The following is an 18,171-nucleotide window of genomic DNA, read 5'->3' as shown; positions in this document are numbered from 1 at the left end:
GCTTTTCAGCATTTGTATGATCTGACAGGTGGCGTGGAAATTCTGATGAGAGCTTCCGATGCAGAGATGTCATCAACAGAGATCTGGGTCTGGCAGCCATTGTCCTACCCTACCTTCACTTACATGGACCTTTCTATTTAAACTGTGAATTATCAGTTTTGATTTCCTTGATAGCATTTCAAATGCCAATAAATAAATAAAACAGAGTTTATTTGATTATCTAAATGAAATGTATAGGTTTCTATAAAGCAAATTCCTCTTTTGCTCAAGCATGCTAGTAAGGAATGCTAGTGTTTCAAAATGATTCCAACTTTTTTGTATGTAGACAGAAGTTCATCATATCTTATCCTCTTTGGACTGGCTGCTGACTTTCTTTTCTCCAAGGTTGAATTACATTCAGCTAAAGATGAGGAAATTTTAAAACCAAGCCCATTTGTAAATTGGGAATTGCCTTGCCAATGAAAGCCATATGTAATCTCAAATTCCTGATTTTAATCAGTGGTTTCAACTTTTTTACTAAGTAAACCTTTATGCCAGAATGGTTATGAGAGAATCCTGAAGTATCATTAGCATAATTGGGCGACCTTAGGGATTAAGAGTAGGACAGATCTGGGCAGAAGTCCAGCTCTGCCACTAACTAGCTGTGTGACCTTGAGCCAGTTGCTTCATTTATATTAACTTCAGGTAGTAGCTCTCTCATTTGTTTTTCCTGAGGCTTAAATAAGCTAAGGCATGAAGAATGCACTATTTAATGCCTGAAACATCACGAGTACTCAATAAATATTACCTAATGTTATCCTTTGCCCTAAAACTGTGAAAGAAACTGAATCCACATCATTTACAAAGGAGCACAAACTAGACTGGCACCAAGCTTCTCGTCAGAGGACTGAGGCTAACAGACAGTAAGTAATTCTTACAAGGTTCTCAGACAATGAGATTTTCAGCCTAAAATTCTACATCCAGCAAAATTATAAATAAGGTTTGTCAGTATCCACCAGTCCAAACCATCAGAAACAGACTTGCAGTTGAACAGGCTGAGTCTACTGATTCTTGCTTCCAGGAGAGGAGACCTCTGACCCCTGGGGATCCATGGGCACCTCCATCAGCGGGTGTTAGGACAGTTTGTGTTACAGGCTTTAGGCCTGTGGTGAGTGACTTTGAGAAGAGTACAGGACTAGGGCTTGCTTTGATTGAGTGCTGTCAGGAGGTGGGAAAATCCTATGGTTAGGTTTTGTAATGATTTATTCTAGGAATCAGAAGAAACGGTACAGGTAGGTCTAAAGCTTCACTGGTACAGAACCAAGAGTCACTCATGTCAGCTAGAAGAGAGGATGCTGGATGTTTTTATGGCTTACTTTGTGTTTTTGCTGTTATCTGTGCTCAGACACAATTACAGAATTATCCTGAATGTTTTATGTGCTCCTTCATGGTTACAGTTACCTTGACTGAGGCTGCTGTTCTGTGAAATGGTTTATGTTAACAGGAGCATCAGTTAGTACTAGACCCGCCCCAGCTAATGGCACTTCTTCCTTCTCAGTGGAAAGAAAGAATAAGGACATTTTCCAGACATGCAGTGACTCAGATATTTTACATTACATACACTTTTTCATAAGAAGTTACCTGAGGATGTGCTAAAGAAAAAACAATGGAATGAACCTGGATAAAGCAAATTTTAGAATCCAAGAAATATTGACACCAATCCAGGGAAGCTGAGCAGCTATTCCAAGGAGAAAGGGTAAGAGAGACCTGTCAGAGAGAAAAGGAAACAAAGGCGAGTCCCAGGAACACCTGGCTGGACTAGGGAGTTCAAAATAGAGAGGCTGTGGTACTTTCAAACCATCCAGAAATAAAAAGGGAAATTAGATACTACATGAAACAAGTGTAATTTAGGTACATTATGTAGCTATATACACCCTGAAATAGTCAAATAATGCAAGACCTTTTTATTAATTTCTATTAGGAGTAATCTCTAGATGATGATGAGAAAACTTTAATGTGAATTACAGAAAGTGGGTATTTTCAACCTTGACAACATAAAAATGAAAGATCAGATAACAGAGATCTGCAAGTGGGAAAAAGAGAAGAGCTGAAGGAAATAGTAGGGGTGAAAACATCATCAACCTACAAAGTGGGATATTAATCTAAGACAATTTGATGAAATAAGAGACAATCACGTTATGAAATGACTCAAAGTTACACAACAATCAATAAGAAATCTAAAAACTACTTGTATAACTGTTAGGAAAATGCAGGAAAAAGATGTGGGAAGGAGATACAGATGAAGCAAGTCCTCATTGATCAGAACAAAAAGTCTAATATGGTCAATCAATAAACAGTGACATAGCAGATTTAATAAAACGGTGAAAAATAAGTGAACAGAAGAATCAGAACCAGCCAAGAGTTAAAATGTGTTGCAGCTGGCAGGAGGTCTAGCATTAGAAAGCAATGCGGCATGGAGTGGTTTTACTTCATTCTAAAACCATTTCTCTGATTGCTTTTTTCACATGCATGAATTATTTTAACAAAAGCAGAGTTTAAAAGCAAGATTAGTGGTTGTAAAATGAACATGGTCATTGCTTAATAAATATTGAAAAAAATATTTATTCTAGATTAAATGTGAGAAAATACACAGAATAATTCTGAAAGTCCAAATGTGAGATGACCCCACAAATGGGAATGAGGTTTCTGTTTGGAGATATTAGTCTAGTGGTGGTTGTTTTTGACCACCCAGTATCAATTTTCCCTTCTTAATAACATCCTCATTCATGAGGAATCACCTCCTTCCCACTGATTCAAATTGAATCCCACAGGTTCAGTCTGATGGGACTAATAAGAGAGCTGACCATCCAAGCCAAGGAGTAAGTTCATGACCGATGTTGATTGGTGAGGAGCGCCTTCCATGGAATGCACATCCCTAGCAGAGGGACTAAGTCACTCAGTCCCACCTCACCCGGGTCTTTCAGGAACAGACTGCTTGTTCAACAGAGCACTGTTATGGCTCCTGGCCCCAGCTTTCAGGGTTGCTTGCAATTTGTCTGTTCCTAAGATTGGGTCTCTCTACCCATCACTCCTGTGAGACCAGGTAGTCTTGCATGAGTTAGTTTTTGTTCAGAGAAACAGAGAATTCTAGGGAAGTCTGGTCCATAGTGTAAACTGATACTTATGAACTTACTATGATAGAGATTTTAACCAAATGGAGAGTAATGACATCAATAAAGTAAAAGTGATATTTAATATATGAACATAAAACAGAGGATTTATTTTCTTTCCCAGTGTATGACAGGGCATATGAGATCCACATGTGTGTTTTTATGCAGGACAGAATTAAAGGTGGGAAGGAACAAGGGGCTGTCGCTCTTCGGTGAACCTGGAATTTCTCCATGTGCTTGCCAGAACCCCAGAATGAAATTAGAATGCAGTATCCAACAACAACATTGCTGTAGGCAATAATTTAATCTATTTTGCTGTTTTAAAAAATCAAGTAAGTCATTCACAAATTATGGTAAATGAATCATCTCAAATACTAAATCAAGGATACAAGTCACAACTTATCAAGTCACACAGGTGGGTTTTAACACTGACTTTAAGAACTGTGATCATAAGTGAAGTGGGTAAATATTTTTAAGTTATCTCTTAAAGCTAATCCTACAGTCAGAAAAAACAAAAGAAATTAAGTTTTCCATAGAGTCATCTAATTTACAACTGCTCTCCAAAGAAGGGGGTTGAGAAGTAAGACAGTTGATGATGAAATGAACAAGTGAACTAAGCAAATGCAGGTGGGGGGAGATGCATGAGGGGGTAAGTGTCAAACAGAACGAAAAGTTGGTGGATAAAGAGAAATGAAATTTTAAGTATATTGCACAGGGAGAGGGGATTGAAGATTGTAGTTATAAATAAATAATAAGGAAATATAATGCAAATAGGAAAGAATGGAGATGATAACAATTTGGTTAGGGTATTTGACTACAAGAAAGATAGATAACACTTTCCAAACTTGATATTTTAAATTATATTTCTAAGGTTTTGTGTAATGAATAGAAAAAAAAGACGTTATAAAATTTGAGAGGAAGCATAAAATCAGAGGAATTTAAAAATATATAAGAAATAATTTTCCGAATATAGCCAACCAATATAAATTCTCACTTCAAATAAAACAGATCAAATATAAAGTACAAAAATTAAGCACTACCACTTTTACCATACTCTAAGTTTGAGAAACAGTTTTAGGGATTTATGAATAAAGATTTGTGATCAACTCAACTGTTTGCCAAAAAAAAAACTACAAGTTGAATTTTGAATTTGGTGAGCAGGTGATAGTTTCATAAAATAACACTTTAAGACTTTATTCAATTTACCTGGATTGGCTTAAAAATTTTCTGGCACGCTGTCAAATGAATGACAACAAACCCTGATATTTTGGGTGCCTAATGAGGTTCCCCAGGAACAAATACTAATTCAGTCTCACTGAATGCACAAACAGAATAGTGTCCTCTTCGTGGCAATAACTGAACACAAATTACATTTTCAAAGTCATTTTCAATTACATTTAGATCGAATAGGTTTTGGTTTTGATAATAACGTACCATTGTTGAGGGTTAAAAAAGAGAAAAACTTCAAGCAGATAGGCCTCCAGCAAAAATGTTAAATGTAACAAGTGAGACTTCCTCGAGTGGCCTTATTTGTTTCTGTTTTCAGGTAGAATGCAAGTGAAAGGGAGAAAAGGTGAGAAGACTCTCCCAATAGCTTCAAAAGAAATCCCAGAAGAGAATCACTTGGAATATACCAGGATGGGCTCAGGTGGAAGGAGAGGAGTGAGACATGGTTGCTCAAAAATGAGTCCATACTAGCTTCCCAGTGCCTGCATGTTGTCAGGGAACTGAAAATTCACTTCCTCTGGAGAATTAAATGTGGGTGTTCCTCACACCTGTTCATGTTTCTAAGGCAATGGGACTTGACATAGGTGAGGAATACAATACCAACCCCAAATTATATTGAGGAATTTAGTATTTTTTTAGAGAAACCACACCCTTAATCACTCAATCTCTCAGTTGTCCTATGTATAAACAGAAAATCCTTATGAACTTCATAAAGGTGGCATAGGATTCATGAAGTCTGAAAAATATTTTTCCTTAAAGAAAGAACTAAACCAATTTTGAACTTTTCCCAAACTTTTAATGAAATCTTGACTTCCCCACAAAACTGCACACCACCTGAATTCCAAATAAACATAAGATAATCTTATCCATTTTGAAATGACTTGTATGAAGGAGATCTGGCAATCTTTCTCAATAACTCAGTCCAATATAATCATGTGCCTGACATAGTGTTTACTGTGAAAACAAAATGAGAAACAGAGAGGTGGAAAACAATCAAAAGATTGAAGTGTGATATATGTACAGCTGATTGTGAAGAGAGAGAACTATGTAATGTATATTACTCAGATGAGAAGCTGAAATATAAAAGAATGACTAAAAGAAATTTCACTCCCAAATGAGTTGTTACCCTAAAGGCCACGTGTGTTTTGTTTTATTATTGACATGCTCAATTTTGGGATTCAAACACAACGTTCATTTATTTCCTGTGGTGACTTCCCCACATGAGAAACAGTTCTTTTAACACTAATCACCTTCTCTTCTTGGGCCTTATCTCCCACAGGGCTTTGCCCTCCCTGGCCCTGAGCTCTGCACTGGCCATGGCTCTGCTTTCCCAGGTCCCCACTCTCCACCCACCATCACACATCTGAAAGGGAGCAACCCAACAGCAGAAGAAATTAGGGGGACCTTATATTCCAGGTAAGATGAAAAGCTTCTGGAGAAGTTTATAACCTGTGCTCCAATCCTCTTTGCTCTTTACTTGCCTCCACATGCAATAAATATTCCTAATCTTTAAAATCTTTTTCACATCAGCCCACTGTCTTTCATACCTACTGATTTATCTCTAATAGGTAAACAACCAAAAAGGAACTAATCTCCTAAACTTCTGTGTCTCCCTTCTCCAGGCCACCCTACTCACCTCCCCAGTCAAGTGCATCAGTGCTAAACTTTTCCTGAATTTACTGGGCCAACAAATTACTCAGCCTGGCATCAAACACCCCACATTCTAACATCTGCAGGGACTGGGTACATTGATTCTCTTGATTATTACCCTCTAACAACTTCAGTTCTTTTGAATTACTTAGGATCAAGAAGTTAGATTTTTTTCTTCCTTGAAACAGTTCTCTCCTTCAGTGGAACTACTGTAAAAATGCTATCAATCCTTCAAGGCCTGGTCAAATACTGTTTTCTCTATAAAAAATGTTCAAATTGCTCTAAGTAGAAATTCTCTCTTTCTGATTGTCTGCTTCTCTCTCTCATGCACACACACACACACACACACACACACATCACCACCACCGCCACCACCATCATCTCTGGGACACTGTAATAGGTCCAGCTTCAGGCTGGCCCCATAATTACTATGTCTACATCCAACACACTCTAGCAGATGTTAATCCCTTGGAGGCCACAGTGCCTAGAATATGTACCTCATCAATGTTGAGCAAGAAAAGGATAAATTTTTCCTTTTCTATTCTTTCACTCAATTATGCAAGTAAAATGAAGTGGAAGGATGAAAGCAATACTTTCTTTCTCCCCCCTCTTATGATAATTTATTACTTATTTCTATAACATGGATGCTTTGTAGGAAGATGAAAGTAAGTTTAAGATGGCACTTTTTGAAGAGAAAATTGAGATATAATATGTACTATTGCAAGAAAAGGGAAAACCACCATTTCATTTTTTCTTGTTCCATATTTCATTTTATTCATTTTCTACAGGAGACATTATAAAAAGCAAACCTACTCATATTTTAAAAGACAGATTGATTCCTGCCCTCTCTGTCCAAGTTGAGACTAGCAGAGGATTCGTCAATGAGCAGGCAGGTGAGGGAGGAGCTCCTGTTGTGTCGGCTCCCCTGAAGTTGCTCCTGGTCAGGCAGAAATGGCCCTGCTGGAATCCCTCAGCACACACGTACCCTGACACATGCACATGTCAGTGCAGTGTAACAGGTAAGCCAGCCAGCCCACCACAAACATTCATCCACTGTCTATGATGCTTCAAGAAGACCACAGGCCCCGGACATTCACAGGAAACCATACAAATGCCGCTGTCCTCACGCAGCTTTCACTCTTAACATTGCAAATAGATTGCACCCAAATAATTAAATACCTGGAAATGTGCAAAGTGTGATTTAAGAAAAGCACCAACACACAGGTGCTGCAGTTAATCTCTTCCATTCATGTGTAAGTGACAATGGGCAAAAGCGATAGTATTAAGCATGTATTTATTAGGCACTTCCTAGTGATACTGCCTTAAGGGCCTTTAGTGCAATGTGTGGGACATACTTGTCTACATCCAAGTGACAAGGAATATATAAACACACAGCCCCTTGTTAAAGAATGATTTCCACTTCTAAATTCCACTTCTCAATTCACTCAAATTAAACTAGGGATATTATAAAAAGGCCTCCATCTTTATAGCATATCTCCACAGTATCAGCATTCCATCCCCAAAACGTTGGTGTACAAAGTGCCAAGGGTCCTAACTAGCAGCAAGAATCTCCCCTCTTTTTTTCCTCACTACCTACCTTATATGAGGTCTCTAAAGGCTCAGTCCCTGGTTTCAGACAGGTGACAGAGTAGAAAGAGCATGGGATTCAGAATTAACTAGACTTGAATGTGAGCTGTGCTCTACCAGTGATTGGGCTTGTAAACCTAAGTAATCTGTAAAATGGAAATAAAAAGATTTTATGCATAAAACTTACAGGAGCCTGAGATGTGGGTGCATACAAAAGGACCCATGTTGATTACTGGCAAGAAGGACTGAGACACTTGAGCTGTTCTTTGAGGACAAACAAGATTCAATTCTATATTTAGAAGCCACGGATGCCAAGCCTTGCACTGATACCTTCCAAGGATAATGGAAAAGCATTCTTCCCATGTGTTCTAAGCACATTCTAAGTAGAGACACAAAGCAGTGATTAACTTTCTACCAACAAAGTGGTTCAGAGAGAAAGACTGGGGCTGCCTGCTATGGCATCTGTTAAAAACCCAAGTGGAGCTCACCTTCCCTACTGGCAGCCCACACAAACTCAAAGGCACCTGAAGGGTGGACCTACTGTCCCTGTTTCAAAAGCTAAATGACAGACCCTTGTTGCTGCCTTATTTACAAGTCTCATTCTCCAGCTGTCAGCTTGGGCTTCCTTTAGTGTATACCCTGCAGCCTCTGCGTTGCTGTGCAGGATTTCCTGAGGACTCCTGTGTGAGAACATCCAGGGCTGCTGGATGTGTGCAGGAACTTGCACAGATAAGTAACAGAGAGCTGGCTCAGGCCGGAGGACTTGTTTTTTTCTCAAATGACATATTTGAGCATTAAAAACAATGTATTCTGTTCTCCTGCTAGCAAGGAATAATGAAACCAGAGTCTGCCTTCCCAGCAGCTCTTGCCTTTGAATCTTGCAAAGCAGAAACGATCCTGTTTGTAGGCAGCAACAGCCTCAAGAAGCTGTGGGAACATTGCCAAGAGCCCTGAAAAATCTCCACAGCTAATTGGGAACTAGCTTATTAGTGACATTTTTGAGAGTCAGGTTGGCACTGAAGAGAAACGAAGAACACGGTGGGCGCTGCAGCCTGGAGTTAGGCAGTGGGAGGGAGGGCTGATTCCTGCTCCTCGCAGGAACATTGCTCTGTAATTTTCTCAAACACTGTGCTCAGCTGGCTTGCAAAAACCCTGGATCTTGGGAGGCTGCAAGCAACACCTTAGCCTCCACAGCTCCTTGAACACTGCCCCCACCATCCACATTCAGAGAGAACTGTGGCCATTTAAAAGGCACCCTGAATTAGTTAACACAACTAAGGGAGAGATGTCATGCCATCTTGGTAGCCTCTTAAACATGTTTACATTTCTGCGTAGCTAACTGAAAGTGTTTTATTTCACATTCATTAGACAATTCCAGAAGCGAATAACCCATAAGGTTTTACATAAATAACAATACTCAGTAAAGAGAGAAATGAGTTGAAGAATTTTTTTAAATTTTAAATTAACTTGCAAAATACCAGTCAGGTCATATTTAGGAAGCACCACAGAAAAGAATTATTTTATTTAGGGATGTGATTGCCAGTGTCAGGCCAGCTCCAGTCAAGCAAAATGTTATCCCCTAGTGTTGCCTTTGAGTTTCCAGGGAGATGCTGTCCTGATAACAAACTGGGTTTTTCCACTCCCTCCCCTCTGGGCGGATGGTGCCTGAGCTGGCTATCCTTTCCTGACTCCTGTGCTAAGATTCTGGCCCTCACCTAGAAGAAAACAGAAAAGAAGAATGTAGGCACTGAGAAACATGTGAGCTGGGTGAGCACCTCCATTTGATATGCTCTCTCCTGGGTGTATTGATGATAGAAAGAAGGGATCCTAGACCCTGGAATTAATTTCTGGAGTTCTACACTGGGGTGGAAACAGCCCCATGTTGCTTTTCCTGATGACTGGAAGCTCACCTGAGCACAGAGACTGGAATGTGGAGAACATAGCTGACAAACATTTGTCTGCTACCTTGCCCTGCTAGCCATCTCTCTCGTCTCCTTCAGTATATTCATTCTTCTATCCTCAAAATAATGACCTAGGCTTTGCGCATTCCATGATTAACCTAACCTGTGACACTTTCTTCTTTGCTAGGACAGTTTGCCTCTCACAAGAGAACCTAAAATGCGAATTACCAGCATTTCCAGCCTCCTTGCTGCTGGAGATGGTGACGTGATACAGTTCTGGGATGGCCTTGTGGCAGAGTCCTGAAATGGCAACATGACACAGCTGGGGGGGCAACATGACCGTCCCACAGTGGCAATGTGATGACGTAACACATTTCTGGAATGGCCATGTAACAAAGCTCTTGGGTGGTGAAGTGCCACATTTCTAGCATGTTCTGGGTGACCATGGGATACATAGTATTTGGGTGGCCATAGGACACAGTCCTGGGATGGCAGTGTGACCCAGTTCTGGGGTGGTGATGGGACAGTGCAAAATGTTTGTGGTCAACAAAGCCTAAAGGATGTCTGCTGGAGAGTTTCTAGGAAAGATTCTCCCTCTATATAAGAAGGGCTATGGGAAAAGAACATTCTCACCCCTGGGACTTCCCCTTTCTCTTCTCACATGGAACTGATTTACATGAGCCCATGGTCTTGGGGCTGCTGCAACAGCCATCATGCTGTGGTGATGGCAGGCATTTCACCCATTAAGGATGGCAAACAAATAAAAAGTACCTGGAACCTTGATGGCATTTGGAGTAGGTTTAACAACCTTTGACCTGACGACCCCTAAATTTCTTCTTAAGTGAGATAGTAGATAAACTCTTAATATTTATGTCACATACATGTGCACTGTTTTTATTGCATATATACAACTCTGCTAGTCTAGGAAACTATAAACATTTCCTGTAGAAATTAGAATTATTTTTGCAAACAGTTACATGAAGTGCTTTTTGATAAAGAGTTCAGGACAAAAAAAATCCATTTGAAACTTTGTGAAGAATATCATGAGTTAGATAAATATGAGGCAAGAAGGCTCCTTGACCTGGACTAAAGGCATAAAATCTTTTGATTGAAGTTATATGCCAAATACTTTGTCATGAGCAGCTCTGGAAGTAAGTGGCCAGTTTTTATAAGAAGCTGAGGCCTTCTGGGAGATTCAAATTCCCCCGATTCCTGCTCACCAAAGTTCAAAATAAGGAAAACCAATAATTTCCACTGAGGTGGCCAGAGCCACCTGCAGTAAGTTTACCTTGACCAGCATAAGACTAGGCTCACCATCTGGGGATCAGTGTGTATCACGCTGAAACCTCCGCAGCTCCCTCTCAGTGATTGAGAATCAGAAAACAATAGTTGAGCATGAAATCTAGAAACCTCAGTGTCTATGTGAAGAGATGTGAATAAGCAAGGGCATGCCAGGCCCACAAACAATACTCTCAAAACAGTACAGGATGTGAAAGTAATGGCATTAGTGGGATTCTGAGATGACAACCTCCAATTTGTTTTCCGCATATGGAAGCAGGCCGAATCCTCGACCCCCCCTTACTTTAATAGTATGAGCAAGTGATGGGTTGGAACTGAGACCTGAAGGAAGAATTAACAAAATTCTCACTAACAGAGCTTGTGGAAATCAAAGCCTTAACTAAAAATGAATGAACAAATGAGTGAAAAAGCCAATGATCCCTCAATATGATACAGGATATACAGATAGATATTTGCCAGTGGCATACATTTGCCTACTTAAATATCAGACTTGAGAATTAAATGATAACTTTGGATTGTCCCAAAATAAAATGAATAATTAAGCAGTTATTCTTCCCTGATATAATTTTTCTGGTCTTTGCCATAATATTCTATTTCAGATAGGATTTCCTAACATGTTAAGGAGTGCTTTTTAAGAGTTTTCTAAGAACAGATAAATGTGGAAAACATTTTTTACACAAATTTAAACATGTTACCTTGATCCAAGCCTTCTGAAGCCTTTAAAATGCAGTATGACTATCTAAGAGGGGCTAGAGTAATAATCTAAAAATTATGTAACCACTGAAGGTTTTATCACAGACCTCTTATGTGACAAGTTTCTTGTGACACATTATTTGAGAAACCCTTATTTAGCATTTGACAAGCAACCTATAGGCAATGAATGTCTAACTTTTTACATATATTTCCCTTAAATTAAAAATATTCAAATTTATTCCAATTATTTGGAATTTAATCTTGTGTTCAATTGCAGTTGTACTCATCACTCTGAAGTTTTCAATATTAATGCATAGTTTAGTCTGTTGGAGTAGTTTTTTAAATAAGTTTTCAAAGGTGGGTCATGAATAATACATTTTCTGATCACCCCCAAATATGGAGAAATATTTTTTGCATTGTCTCTTTGTGTAACATTCATCTTGGCTATGTACAAAAGTACTGGGTCCTGAAATCATACTTTCAAAACAGTAGGAAAAGTTTTTTTATATTATTGCATAGATATTAGGAACAAGCCTGAATTTTTCCTTTTGTACATTGAGGAATGAGGGAAGGGAAAGCAGCAGGGAGTTAAACCCAGATACTCATAGGCTGTTTGTTTTGATTCAGATTATTTAAAATGTTTGAAAGGGTGTCTAATGTGCATATCCAAAATAATGTTGAATGCAATTTTCAAAATACTTTAAATCTGTATGACTGGATTACTATGAAATCTCACTTTGTTGGAGGCATAAACATGAAAAGCATTCCTTTGATGCAAAGATTGGCACCTTCCATGTTCAATGGCACCTCTTTTCCTAGTGAGTCCCCAGTTTCCTAATTGGTATGTCAATTTGACTCAATAAAATCTCATTTATTCTAGAAAGTCTCATTTTAGTTATTAAGAGACAGAGATTTTCTTTTTAACTTGAAACCTCCTATTCAGTTGAAAGTTTACCCCTACTCACCTTATCCCCTTTCCTCAGGCTAGACTTGTGGTTCTAGGATTTGAAATGGAGAGGTTGGGGTGAAGCAGAACTATGAAATCCACCTTCAATGTAAGTGGCATTTTGAGTTGGAGCAATTGGAAAGCCTGAAGGTGGGGGCACGTCTCCCAGTTACTGACAATTGATTGGTAACTCCTTTTCCTTTGTGCTTCCTAAACTTGTTCCTATCACATTGCATGCACACACGTGTACACACACACACACAAACACAAGACACAATTGTATTATTTGCACAGAATACTTGGGAAAATGGGAAGGAGTTTGGAGCCTGTATATACCTGGGAGAAAGACTTCTACTAAGAAAAAATAAAACACAAAGTATTGAGAATTTATCAAATAGTGCATTTGCCAGAGGGGAAAAGATGGCAGCATGAGAAGTGAGGTAGAAATCTCCTCCCCAAACAACATATAACATGAAACCCAGCAAAAACAACTAATCTTGAAAGAGTGACCAGAAGGAAACTGCAATAGACAGCTTACATCTGGGAAAAGAGAAAACCTCACAGAAAAGGATAAAGTAGCAAAGCTGTGATCCAGTAGTACCCAAACCCTTCCGCCACCCCAGTTCACCAGCAGGAAGAAGAGAACAGAGCAGGGAGGGAGTAGAAACCAAGTACTGCTAAATACCCAGCCCTGGAGATGTTCTCAGGGAGCACAAAACCACATTACATGGTGCTCTGGAGAATAGAGGGGTTGGAAAGCAGGAAGAGGAGGAATACACAGAGAGACTGAGATTCTAGTCACTTGTGGAAAACAGGTACCCACAACCAGCTGCTCTGGGACAAAAGAAAGGCAGGTGCTTTGAAAGACTTCCCAACAGTGAGAGGGTTGCTAAAGGAGCAAGGATTACACAGAGCTTCCTACTCCAGAGAAAGGACAGGTGGGCAAAATCTTCCCAGCACACTCAGCCCAGCAGGTTGGCAACTTACAGTAGACTCAGGTGCTCCACCTCCCTGGCTGGCAATGCAACCCTGAAGCCCCCACCATGATATGAAACCTGCCATTCCTTCCTCCCAGCCAGCACCTGCTAGCAAATCTGCTGCCCCTGCTATCCTTCCAGGACATCCAGAGTGCAGCCCCACTTATGGCAGCTATAGGGGCCTAATGAAGAGGCTGCTCCCTGTGTGTGCACTTGGCCCACTTAGCTCTGGCAGTAGAGGCAGGCACTGTGGCCAGGAAGCAGGAAAGAGCTCTGTCCTTCTGGCAGGCACTGACACTGTTCACCTGCAAACTCTGTGATTGCTCCAGGAGCTGGGATACTCCAGAGAGCAGAGCTCTTCGGCACTAGATGGCATCACCTACACAAAGTTATCATTCCATATTTTTCAAGTTGGAATGAAATATCAAAAGAACCTTGTTCAATCCAAAATCCCTCAAACAACAGAAAGAGGGCTCAGTGAAACTGAAATCACCAATCTTCTTGATAAAGATTTCAAAATAAAAATCATAAACATGCTCACAGAGCTACAGAAAAATATATAAGATCTCAGGGATTACTTTAAGAAAGAGATAGAGATTTGAAAAATACAGTAACTGAAATGAAACATACAATGGAGGCATTTAAAAGCAGATTAGAAGTAGAGGAGACAGTCAGTGGAATAGAAATTAGAGAACAAGAATACAAAGAAGCTGAGGAAGAGAGAGAAAAAGGATCTCTAGGAATGAAAGAATAATAAGACAGCTCCGCAAACAATCCAAATAGAACAATATACACATTATAGGGATACCAGAAGAAGAAGAGATAGAAAAAGGGATAGAAAGTAACTTTGAGGAGGTAATTGCTGAAAATGTCCCCAGTCTGGGAAGGAAAAAGTCTCTCAGGCCTTGGAAGTGCACAGATCTCCCAACACAAAGGACCCAAGGAAGACAACACCAAGACATATAATAATTAAAATAGCACAGATCAAGGAGAAGGACAGAGTATTAAAAGCATGCAGAGAAACAAAAAAGATCACATACAAAGGAAAACCCATCAGGCTATCATCAGATGTCTCAGGAGAAACCTTACAGGACAGAAGGGAGTGGAACAATATATGTAATGCAATGAAACAGAAGGCTCTTGAACCAAGGATACTCTATCCAGCAAAATTATTTAAATTTGAAGTGGGGATTAAACAATTTCCAGATGAGCAAAAGTTGAGGGAATTTACCTTCCACAAACCATCTCTACAGTGTATTTTAAAGGGATTGCTCTAGATGGAAGTACTCCAAAGCCTAAATAGCTGTCACCAGAGAAAATAAAACCACAGTAAAGGAAGTAAACCAATTAATTACTATGCATATGAAAAATTAAATCAGCTACCCAAAAAGTCAGTCAATGGATACACAAAGAATAGAGAATATGACAACTAACATACAAAGAGCGGAGGAGGAAGAAAAAAAGGGACAGAAAAAAAGAACTTTAGATTCTGTTTGTAATCACGTAATAAGCAAGTTAAGTTAGACAGATAGTAAAGAAGCTGCCCTTGAACCTTTGGCAACCATGACTCTAAAGCCTGCAATGGCAATAAGTACATACCTATCGATAATCACCCTAAATGTAAATGGACTGAATGTACTGATCAAAAGACAGAGTTACAGAATGGATAAAAAAGCAAGACCCATCTTAAAGCTGCCTATAAGAGACTCACTTCCCAAAGACATACACAGGCTAAAAGTGAAGGAATGGAAAAAGATATTTCATGCAAATAATAGGGAGAAAAAAAGCAAGAGTTGTGAAACTTGTATCAGATAAAATAGACGTGAAAACAAAGAAAGTCACAAGAGACAAAGAAAAACATTATAAAATGATAAAAGGATCAGTCCAACAAGAGGATATGACCATTATAAATATCTATGCACCCACTACAGGAACACCCAAATATGTGAAACAGGTACTAACAGAATTAAAGGGGGAAATAGAAGGCAATGTTTTCATTTTAGATTTCAACACACCACTCATTCCAAAGGACAGATCAAACAGACTGAAATAAGTAAAGAGACAGAGGCACTGAACAGCACATTAGAATAAATGGATCTAACAGAACACTCTACTCAAAAGCAGCAGGATACACATTCTTCTCAAGTGCACACAGAACATTTTCAAGAACAGATCACATACAAGGCCACAAAAAGAGCTTCAGTAAATTCTAAAAGATTGAAGTTGTACCAACCAAATTCTCAGACGATAAAGGTATGAAACTAGAAATAAATTGTGCAAAGAAAACAAAAAAGGCCACAAACACATGTAGGGTTAATAACATGCTCCTAAATAATCAATGGATCAATGGCCAAATTAAAACAGAGATCAAGGAATATATGGAGACAAATGACAACAAAAATTCAACACTGCAAAATCTGTAGGATACAGCAAAAGCCATGCTAAGAGGAAAGAATATTGCAATACAGGCCTACCTCAGGAAAGAAGAACAATCCCATATGAACAGTCTAAACTCACAATTAATGAAACTAGAAAAAGAAGAAAAAATGAGGCCCAAAGTCAGTACTAGGAGGGATATAATAAAGATCAGAGAAAAAATAACTAAAATTGAGAATAAAGCAATAGAAAGAATTAAGGAAACCAAGAGCAGGTTCTTTGAGAAAATAAACAAAATAGATAAAATATTTTTATCTTAGCCAGACTTATGAAGAAGAAACAAGAGTCTACACACATAAACAGAATCAGAAATGAGAACAGAAAAACTACTATGGACACCACAGAAATACAAAGAATTATTAGGGAATACTATGAAAAATTATATGCTAACAAATTAGATAATCTAGAAAAAATGGACAACTTTCTTGAAAAATACAAACTTCCAAGACTGACCCAGGAAGAAACAGAAAGTCTGAACAGACCAATTACCACCAATGAAATTAAATTGGTAATCAAAAAACTACCCAAGAACAAAACTCTCTGACCAGATGGCTTCACTGTTGAATTTTATCAAACATTTAGAAAAGACTTAATGCCCATCCTCCTTGAAGTTTTCCAAATAGTAGAGGAGGAGAGAATACTTCCAAACACATTCTATGAAGCCAGAATCACTCTAATACCAAAACCAGGTAAAGATACTACACACAAAAAAGAAAATTACAGACCAATATCCCTGATGAACATAGACGCAAAAAATACTCAACAAAATATTAGCAAACTGAATTCAAAAACACATAAAAAAAATCACCCATCATGGTCAAGTGGAATTTATTCCAGGGATGCAAGAATGGTACAACATTTGAAAATCCATCAACATCATCCACCACATCAACAAAAAAGACAAAAACAAGATGACCATCTCAATAGATGCTGAAAAAACATTTGACAAAATTCAACATCCATTCATGATAAAAACTCACAACAAAATGGGCATAAAGAGCAAGTACTTTAACATAATAAAGGCCATATACAACAAATCCACAGCCAACATCATACTTAAGAGTGAAAAGCTGAAAGCTTTTCCTCTAAGATCGGAAACAAGACAAGGATGCCCACACTCCTCAATTATATTCAATATAGTACTGGAGGTCATAGCCACAGAAATCAGACAACACAAATAAATAAAAGGCATCCAGATTGGTAAGGAAGAAGTTAAGTCATTACTGTTGGCAGATGACATGATATTGTGCATAAAAAAGCCTAAAGAATCCACTCCAAAACTACTAGAACTAATAACTGAATTCAGCAATGTTTCAGGATACAAAATTAATACACAGAAATCTGTAGCTTTCCTATATACTAATGATGAACTAGCAGAAGGAGCAATCAGGAAAACAATTCCATTTACAATTGCTTCTAAAAGAATAAAATACCTAGGAATAAACCTAACGAAGGAAGTGAAAGACCTATACTCTGAAAACTACAAGACACTCATGAGAGAAATTAAAGAAGATACCAATAAATGGAAATACATCCCGAGCTCATGGATAGGAAGAATTAATATTGTCAAAATGGCCATCCTGCCTTAAGCAATCTACAGATTCAATGCAATCCCTATCAAAATACTGACAGCATTCTTTAATAAACTAGAACACAGTTCTAAAATTCATATGGAACCACAAAAGACCCCAAAGAACCAAAGCAATCCTGAGAAGGAAGAATAAAGCAGGGGGAATTATGATTCCCAACTTCAAGCTCTACTACAAAACCACAGTAATCAAGTCAATTTGGTACTGGCACAACAACAGACCCATAGGCCAGTAGAACAGAATAGAGAGTCAAGATATTAGCCCAAGCATATATGGTCAATTAATATACAATAAAGGAGCCATGGACATACAATGGGGACATGACAGCCTCTTCAACAGCTGGTGTTGGCAAAACTGGACAGCTACATGTAAGAGGGTGAAACTGGATTTCTGTCTAACTCCATACACAAAAGTAAACTCAAAATGGATCAAAGACCTGAACATAAGTCATGAAGCCATAAAACTCTTAGAAGAAAACATAGGCAAAACTCTCTTGAATATAAATATGAACAACTTCTTCATGAATGTATCTCCATGGGCAAGGGAAACAAAAGCAAAAATGAACAAGTGGGACTATATCAAACTAAAAATCTTCTGAACAGCAAAGGACACCATCAATAGAACAAAATGGCATCCTTAAAGTATGGGAGAATATATTCATAAGTGACAGATCCGATAAGGGGTTGACATCCAAAATATGGAAAGAGCTCATGCACC

At 38.7% G+C, this 18,171-nt stretch overlaps 1 long non-coding RNA gene across 1 annotated transcript; it reads left to right on the top strand.

Moving 5' to 3' along the window:
- Positions 1 to 805: 805 nt before the first annotated feature.
- On the top strand, positions 806 to 12,377 carry LOC108396484 (uncharacterized). Its single transcript, XR_005061800.2, has 5 exons — positions 806 to 902; positions 3,318 to 3,439; positions 5,656 to 5,792; positions 6,815 to 7,045; positions 9,702 to 12,377. It is a non-coding gene; the product is annotated as an uncharacterized lncRNA (long non-coding RNA).
- The last annotated feature ends 5,794 nt before the right edge of the window (positions 12,378 to 18,171 follow it).

The sequence above is a fragment of the Manis javanica genome, chromosome 5 (genome assembly GCF_040802235.1).
Source record: "Manis javanica isolate MJ-LG chromosome 5, MJ_LKY, whole genome shotgun sequence".
NCBI lineage: Eukaryota > Metazoa > Chordata > Mammalia > Pholidota > Manidae > Manis > Manis javanica.
Note: the sequence above shows the minus strand (reverse complement) of the source record. Positions and strands in the feature narration are given on the sequence as shown.